This window comes from Morone saxatilis, unplaced genomic scaffold (genome assembly GCF_004916995.1).
Source record: "Morone saxatilis isolate NCDOM2014 unplaced genomic scaffold, NCSU_SB_2.0 Contig20, whole genome shotgun sequence".
Classification (NCBI taxonomy): Eukaryota; Metazoa; Chordata; class Actinopteri; family Moronidae; genus Morone; species Morone saxatilis.
Genome location: NW_023339763.1, coordinates 17,403,444 through 17,412,703, shown reverse-complemented (window position 1 = coordinate 17,412,703; position 9,260 = coordinate 17,403,444). Strand labels below are relative to the sequence as shown.

Sequence of the window (9,260 nt, the reverse complement as noted above, 5' to 3'; positions counted from 1 at the left end):
GGGGGGGGGAGGACACCCTCTCAGGTTATGTGGATCAAGGTCATGTATATAGGCTAAATGCACGATGGGGCCCTTCAACACTGAGCTCAGCAATAAAACACAACTCCAGGGTGAATATTACGTGTGTTCACTTTCACTTCTGCGGATGAATGGGGCCGACACGCCCCCTTCTTCGCTGCGGCCACATGTGCAGCGTGCACATATCTCATGTTCCACTGAAGGGCGTGCTGTCTCAGGCCTGCTGCCTCGCTATTGTTTGACCCAGCAGACATTGCGTTGTGTCACGCCTGATGCGCTGATACTTTAAGTGTGAAAAATAGGTTTGAAACAACCCCCCCCCCCCCAAAACAAAAAATAAAAAACAACCTTTTCCCCGATTTCAAAAAAAGTATTATTGAGTAAACTATATTAACGCAAAATTAATAAATTTTATAACAACAAAGCGGTTATTCAAACAAATTGATTACTGTAGTTTTATGATTTGATTACATAAATGTAACAGCAATCCATAACCATTTGAAATGCATGTTTAGGTTTAAATAATCGTCCGAATTGAGTTGCACGAATAAGGCATTTGATTCACAGACACTCACACACACACCCACTCGCACGACCAACTTTGAACTATTGTGGATTCTACTTGCCTTTTTGAAATTAATCAGTAGATGAATAATTAAAGATGCTAGTCATTTTTGAGAGATGTCTGTAGTGATGGATTAGACAGGGTTCATCAGAAATTATAATTGTCTGGGATTTAGGTGGTAATATCCAGATATGCCAGCATAGTTTTGGAAGTGGAACAGTGCATGTTGAGGCAACTCTAGGAATATTTTTAAGGATTTTTAAAAGACAAATAGATAGGACTTCAAGTGGCAGTATATAATGTCCAAATCTGTAGGATATGTCAAGTAACGTAAATTAAAGATTTGTTTTTCACTGGAATCATACTCTTGAGCGTGTGAAGTGTGATTGGCACAGGGCTGAGAAAATGCACCTTTTGTTGGAGAGTGGACCTGTCTTGATATTCCTTCCAGTTTTTTCAACTGCAAAGTTTGTAGTAATGTTGCTGCTCTTTTTTATTTTATCAGGGAGCTCTGAGCTTTCTGGCCAGTTTTCAAAACAGCTCGATGATGAAGGCTTTACGTCTCCAAATGGGCTTATGTGTTTAGTATTCCTGCTGGTCTAAAAATGAGTTATTTACCGTTATAAAAAGAAACACAAACAGCTTTACAAAAATAATGATAACACTAAGTCAAAATACATTATGGGGCAAAAACATGGTGGGCATATTTCATTAGTTTCCTCTTCCCCCTCCATCATCCCCTTCCAGTTATGTTTTTGAAGTCTCAGGTGGATCCGTGTCTCACTCAAACCTTAGTTGTGCTTTAGTGTATGTATGCATTTTATGTTATTTCCTTTAATCTCTTATGAGTTCTGTTATTGGGTTGTGGGAATAAGGGTAAAATGGACATACAGTAGTTGTGAACTAGTGAAATTATAGAAGGAGTACAAGCAGGGAAATGACCAATAAGTATGGCAGATGTTTCATTTGTGGAGGGGAGTGTGTAGAAGCAGGTTAAGGGGTTGCTTGAAGGGGTTACGATACAAACACACTTTGATGCAGAATCTAGAGCGGTTTGATAACTTCAAGCTTGACATTTTGAATGAACAACTTTGTGACAGCTTGACAGCCTATATATATGCAGCAAAGGTCGGGGGGGATATGTGTGAGGGAGGGTTGCACATAAAAATGCACTTACACCTGGGAGTTGGCCTGCACAGCTCCCATCTTTTACTGGTGCCTCATAAATAGAGCAGTTGTTGGTTCAGTGCCTGGCCCGAAGGCACTATGAGAGTGGTGGCGGGAGGAAGGAGTTAAATTAATTGTGCATTTTTAATTATTCTATTAATATATTCACTGGATTTAACTCGACGACCTCCTGCTCATACCACAATCTCAAACCACTGCTACTGCTACGTTGCAACTGACTTGTTGATTGTGAAATTTTTTTTTTTTTTTCACCCTTAAGGGAAAGGTCCTTGATTCTTTTTACATAAAGTTACCAACCTTTCGTCTGCAGCTTACTGTATACACAACATCATGTTCAAAATGTAGAACATTGTTGGCCTGTTATTTATTATGCTACATTTAGAACACAGGTTTTTCTTGCTTATCAGAAGCAGTGGTATGCAGGGTAATGTAAATTTACCTTTACCTCTGTTTTATAAAAAAGATACAAAAAGTTTTGCATACATAGGCAATTGTATTACATCACACTTATTACAGGCTATAGGTCATATTTGGCAGAGTTATGTCATACTCGTCAGACTTGACAGCATCTCACTCTAAGAACTGAACAGTGACATTTTAAGGTCTGGCATCCAATCATCATTTTCTCTGAATTATAGCCTTAGTGCACACAGGCACAGCAAAGTTCTCCAAACTTGTTCCACATCTGTCCTTACCTAATTGACAAGTCACTCGGGGCTTGTTGTGAAACCCTTCCTTTTTTATTATATTTATCATTACTTCTGTCAGGTATTATCTTTCCGTAAAAAAATCCATATTTTGTGGGAGTGGATTTTCTTTCAGAAATGTATTGTTTTGGGGTGTTTTTTTTAAAACTTTATTAGATAGCATGCAGTAGAGAGCTGACAGGAAATAAGGAGCGAGAGAGGCCTGGCTAGACTCGATCGGGGGACATTGTGATTACATGGTCAGAGTCTTAAACCCTTAGGCTGCCCTCAAATAAATTGTTCTTAATGACCATTAATATAATCATATTGGGCGGTGACTTTTTCACAGTCTGTATTTGAAAAGTTACGGAGCCAAATCAGACTTAAATTCCTGTCTTATTTTAAGGAAATATATTTTTTTGTGTTTGATTTATTTGCTTTATTTTCATGTACTGTGTCTACATATGCCCAAATTTGAAATCTATTGATGATCCTGCTAGTCTTGTGATAATGGGGATAACTAATGGCTTTATGATCATAAACAACAAAGTAAAGCCATGTGTTTCTATGCAGGACATGGGATGATTTTATTGACACTATGTAACTGACATACAGACGGCCCCATTGACTCAAATAAATGCAGAAAGTATATTTCCTAGCTGCTAATGTGCTGCTGTTTATCTGCCAGTGTGCAATAGAAGATTGCAAACCTAAGGCGGCTGTCGGCATGGTTTTCCTCACTATTAGTCATTGGACTGCTGTGCTGTTGTATATATCTTAACATTCAGACTATCAAGATCGCATTGCATTTGGATATATCCTATCTCATAAAGTTGCTCAGCAGTAAAGAGAAGAATGAACCGGTCCTGCAAATGTGGACGGTTCTTGATGTGTTTGCAGATGTTAGTTTGATACAGGCCTCCTACTTCTGCAGCGCTTGAATGACTCCTTACCAGTGTTTTTGTCCCTAGTAACCTTGAAAGGAGTGAGTGGCTGGAGGTGCTGTGACTGCAAACAAGTTGAGTCATATTATTTGCGCAGGGAAAGTTGAAATCATACTTAATTTACATTTTTTTTCCCCCCCTCGTTTGTTTATTAATCTTATTTTATTTTACAGATGTAGTTAGATGTGTGAATTAAATCAGTGTAGCTTTGGTATTCTGAGAAACGCACACAGTATAGTAATTGTTATTAAGTTATATTATTAAAATTATCCTCACAATTATTTTTAGTATGGATCATCATTTTAGAATAACATTGGTGGTTGAGGTTAAAAGAGGCACACCATCACAATCCTTCTCTTTATTATTATTTTTTACTGTGTGCTCTGCTCTTTGTCCGGTTATGAAAACACTCAAGTCTAGGATGAATGTGAATGAGACATATGGGGAAGCACAGCCTGGGGCTTCAAAACACACATGCTGGTAATTCAGAACATATTTACCATTTTTCATGATGCTTTGTTCAGTTAAGAAATATGCAACTCCTAGCATCTGTTCCTGAAGATGTTTGTATGTGGTATGAACAGGGGAGATCATAGTACATGATTTTGCATTTGAAAAAGTAACAGTTGAGAGATTAACAAGGCAGTAGATTGATTCCAGGTTGGCCTTTTCACTGTTTTATTTAAAGCAGTTTAAAAATAAGGTTTTATAAAGTATTTATCAGTGCTAAGTGGAAATAGCAAAGGCGTTTGAATACAAAATATATATGTCTTCTTGAGAGTGTGATAACATATTTGTCACAGTTTCAACAGCACAAATATGGCTTCAATCTTAATTTATTGTTTTCTTGTAAGATAAGCATATTCTATGTGGTCCTGCGGTAACTCCAGCCTTCATTATATGACCCCAGGTCAACACATACTTGCAGTTTTGATGTTTTAGGTGAGGCAGGAAAAATCACAAGAAGGAAAGGAGGAGAAAAGGCATGGATGAGCAGCTGTTCTAGGCAGATCTAAATCGTGTTTATCAGATAGGATTTGGAAGTAAAGTCAAATCAGTGAGCTGAACTCCGACTTGTGTTAAGTGTAGCAGGTGCTCTGTCTTCTGCAGTTAATTATGGCTGAAGGCGTTATTAGTTCATACTGTATCTGCCTCTTGTCGGCGCATACAGAACATCAGATGTTTGTCAAGGCAGTAAAGTAATATTTTGTGTAATAACAGTGAATCTGGGTTGTTCTCATAATTGTGTTGCATATTTTTAAGAAGAGGAAAAAAAAGATGTCCAATTTGCTTGTTGAGCGTGACATTGGTAAAAATTCTCATTATTGATTTGAGGAGCATAACAAACTGCCTTTTCGAGATGTTATTCCACCGTGAAAATCAGTAAAGATTGACAGCACAGATATGAAACATTTATGTTTAAATTTCTTGTCTATTCCGTTGGTATCGCACACGCACACCTGTGGACCTGCTCACACACACTTAAATTGGGAGAAGCTGCAAGCTTTGATAAGCCTTTTCCTTTTAGTTTAAACACCACATCATCATACCAGTGTAGATATGTCTTAAGAGAGAGTAAGAGAGTTTACCCAGGAGCCGCATTAATATATGAAATCCTTTTGTAAGATGTGAACTTAAGATATATGCTGTTTCTCTGCCCTGATCTCCAACAGTCGCATGCAGAAGCGGCCCTCTGAGACCCTTTAGTAAAAGGCAGTGGAAGATAAAAGATGGTGGGGTGGGGTTGGTGGGGTTGGGGGGGGGGTTTTCTTTTGGTCTGTTCCCATTTATTACGTTGACATATCAGGTTGTATGATGTCTTGAGGAAATTCACTTTTGTTCTGTGTGAGATCATGTTTCATCATATAACAAAGGTGCATCGAAACTATTAATTTGAAAAAGTCGTGTTGGGGTGATGTAAAGAGGGAATAAGGTGAGCAAATACTTAAAAGTACTCCACTGCTTTGGAGAGAGGGAAAAAAGCTCTTTGCACAGACTACAGCTGTATGACTACACCAGTAGTGCATTTCTAGCATGTCGCTTCTCATGCCGTTGTGTACTGTCGAATCTCAGATGCTTAAGATTTGTCTGAGATACCCACATTGCAAAAGGAATACATCCCGTAATTGCAGAGTCCTTTGAAAATGACATCACATTAGAGGCTGCCAGTCAATTATACATAACAGGTACCATTAGATGGTTAGAGTAATTTAATCGATGGAAGAAAGGACCCCATACAGACCACAGATAGTTGTAGATAACAGATGCTGGTAACAATCATATCCAACCCTGAGCCATAAGAATAAGATAGAACCTTTTCTTTTCCTCACAAAGAACACAATGATATGGCTTGTGTTAATTGGCTTCATTTTGTTGCGGCTCATACATGAATAAATAGGTAAAGTTATTGCCGGCTGTTTTTCAATTGTAGTTTTTTTTTTGCAGTTTTCATTCAACACACTGTAAATAAAAAATGCCCATAAAAATGTCATCAAACCTCTTGTTGACCGAAAACCAAACCTTTACATCTCAGAATCTAAACAATCGAAAGCTTGAATTTTTTTTACATAAAAATTACTTAAACGATAAACAATTATCAAAATAGCTGCAGATTTGTTTACGGTCAATCGACTAATTGATTAATCGGCTTACCATTTCAGCTCTACATTATAACATTAAACCATCAATTGGCCATATCTAGCTCTACCTGCGTTTGGACCATTCAGCCGTGTTTAAGCCCTATTTCATATACTTTGCAACGTAAATCACCTAGTAGATTTTGTAGATATGCTTCTTAATGAAGTTTACAGTCCCAATGACCTTCATACTTCCACAGTATGAAAATAATAAACAAACTTAATTCGAGGTGTTTACCTGCTTAATAGAGCTGGATTCCTCCATTTGAGCAGCTAATCTGGCAACCAATAAAACGTAATGTTCAAAGGTGGAGCAAATTCATATTCATAACAGATTGTTCATTCGGGTCCAAGTCAGGTTTCTAAATATTAATGTGCTGTTTAGTTTGTATGCACTGCTTGTGATGTTTCAGTGATAAAGAAATTCCTTGAGGGGGGTTAATAAAGTACTTTTACTGCTAAAAGGTGATAACCATACAGCTACAGCTGGATGGGAGGACCTGCTTTCTACACTACAGTTGTGTCCTTAATTTATGACAGTCAACAGGAACCATTTAGTACTGAAGAGTGCTTTTTGCTACACGTGTTCCCTAAAAAAAATTACCGTCTCTACTTCTACATCAGCTTGCGATTTGTTCCAAGAATACATTGCAACAAACCACAGAGAGTATGCCTAAACTTGTTGCATTCAGCTGATGTAGATGGAGAATGTGGAAATTAGAGCGAAAGCAATAGCACAGTAAGGACAAAAGAGTGTCCCCCCCAACCCATTAAGAAAAGTACTTTCTCCAAAACAAAATGGATCAAAACATGCTAATAGGCATTTTTCTCAATTAGTGGTAAGTAAAGTACTGATAGATGAAAACAAACTGGAGTGAAATAACATTTGCAAGTACTGTGTGTGGAATTACTGAAACAAGTGCACTACCCAGGTCCGGTTGACTGATCCCAAACCTGATGGTATGTGTGTGTGTTACGTAACAAAAATGTTTCAGGAAGGAAGTATCCGGTGAACCTGAGACAACATAATCTCTGCTTTAATGGTACAGTCATCCAGTGCAAAGGCTGATGCATATTTTAGCCCTTGGCTTGAAGTATAAAGGTACTTTCTACATAAAAATCACATTCGCATGGATTTCTAAACTAAAGGGAAACAATTGCTACATCTCCCCTCCTCATAATTTCAAACCTCTCAAAGGAGTCATTCATCATAAGTTGTGACCTAAAAAGGTGCTGCTACAGCATTTCTCAGAAGGATTGGTTAGTAAGTCCTCATTGCCTAATTTGGTTGCATTGCGCTGAGTGTGATTTAAACAAATCTGCTGTATAGCCTCCTTTTTTTCATAATTCTGAGCATATAATGGTCTCCTTTTGATAATTATAATATTTAAAACTGTCAGAAAACTGTATGACCTCCATTGCTGCTGTGTTAAAGTGCTCTCTCATGCATGGTGAAACCTGAAGCTTCAGAGTGAATAGAGATTCTCAGCAGAACAGAAAAACAATTAGTTTATGCAGTATGATGAAATTAGACTTGATATATACATATAGACTTAAAAAGTATAAGATACATTACCAAGTATAGGCCTTAGGTATTCAAGGCATAATGTGTTGTCTTTGCTCAAATAGGGCGCACAAAATAATTGAGTTTGAATTGGTTATGCCTGGGGCTAAGTGCTAAAACAAATCTTTAAATGAAATTCATTACAAGCAGGGTTGCCATACCCAGGTGTTATTGAATTCATTTCTCATTTTGACCTGATTTAGAGAGATAACAGTAATAAGTGAGACTGACAGAAAAGATGACAATGACATTGCACATCATGGTTTCCCTTCAAACACATTAAAACCCAGTCATTCTCATTGGCTTAATTGATCCGTGCAGATGGTGTGTTTCATTCTCGTGTTCCCTGATTCATTTTCCTTCCATTGTTTTTCACAGCAGGAAGAGATATCTGTTTCTTAAATAAATCCGTCTGTGCTGAAGGAGTAACTTTTATAAATGCATAAAAATGGTACATTAATTGTAAATATATTTTGGTATAACACACGGGAAAATATGGCCCGACATGAAATAGATTTTCTGTTAAACACAAATGATTAATATTATGTCAAAAGGAAATTAGATCTGTTAATTTTTTGGGGGCGAAATTCTCTTTCAAATCTATCTGTATCTAGGCTAGGACAAATTAGGATGACATTGCTGTTTGAGATAGTTCCTCCTCATTGTAAGTACAGGGTTGATGAGACCCCCCACCACATACCTTCATGCCAGTGAAATTAACGAGGAAAATGAAGCTAATGAGATAACAAGCACAAGATGGAGAAACGGGCTGATCTGACGCATCCTCCCGGTTATTTGGCAATATCTGGAGGCGTCACCGGCCTCAGACTCTCATTTTCTCCCTGTCATATTCAATCAGCCATTCCTGCCTAAAATAAAAGCAAGCCTCTGCCGCGACCATGACCAGCAGAATGATGGTGGGGCTGGCCTAGCTTCTTCTTCTTCTTCTTTTTCTTTTTTTTTTTTTTTTAAAGCAGTTGTAGGGCAGATGATTTGGTAGCACCAACATTTTGGTCTAGAGACTAATTCACACAATAATTGGCAGTATTTGATATGTGTATTCCTTAAGTACGTTGCCCAATGCAATGAATGCTGTGCCTAGAATGTGTCATTGAGCTCCATCAATTGTGGAAAATTTGCGGTCAGTAATGAGGTCAGTTATATTGGCCAGCTGTCTTCAAACACTCATAATAACAAATTGTGTACTGCTATTAGTCAGTATTCAATATAAACATTTTAAAGTGTTTTCAAGCTAAAGGTCTGCCACGTGACACTACTGAAAAACTTACTTAACTTGAAATCAAAGCAGTTGTTGATCCAAATTGGAAATGGAACCAAGTTAGGTGATATGCTAACAGTTACATAATTGGCTGTTTTTAGAGTAGGGATTATTATACTGACTGCTACAGGTCTGTTATTGCATAGTGCATTGAATGATCATTTACATATGAACAGATCAGCGGTAGCATTCACTGAATTAGGAATTGATTCAACAGTATTCAACTGCATCACAACTACATAATGTAGCGCAGGACATTTGTTGTTCTTCCAGCTTATCGAAGCTGGTGCACATTCTTGCAAGAAAATGTCCATGTCACAAAACCAGATTATCGGATATTAAGCTATGCCCAACCATGACCCAGCCTCTTATCCTAACCT

At 37.8% G+C, this 9,260-nt stretch overlaps 1 protein-coding gene across 12 annotated transcripts in view; it reads left to right on the top strand.

The window, feature by feature from the left end:
* Window positions 1-9,260, top strand: part of LOC118331313 (RNA-binding protein Musashi homolog 2) — a 228,805-nt gene that overhangs the window by 1,818 nt on the left and 217,727 nt on the right. The gene's annotated exons all lie outside the window — the stretch shown is intronic.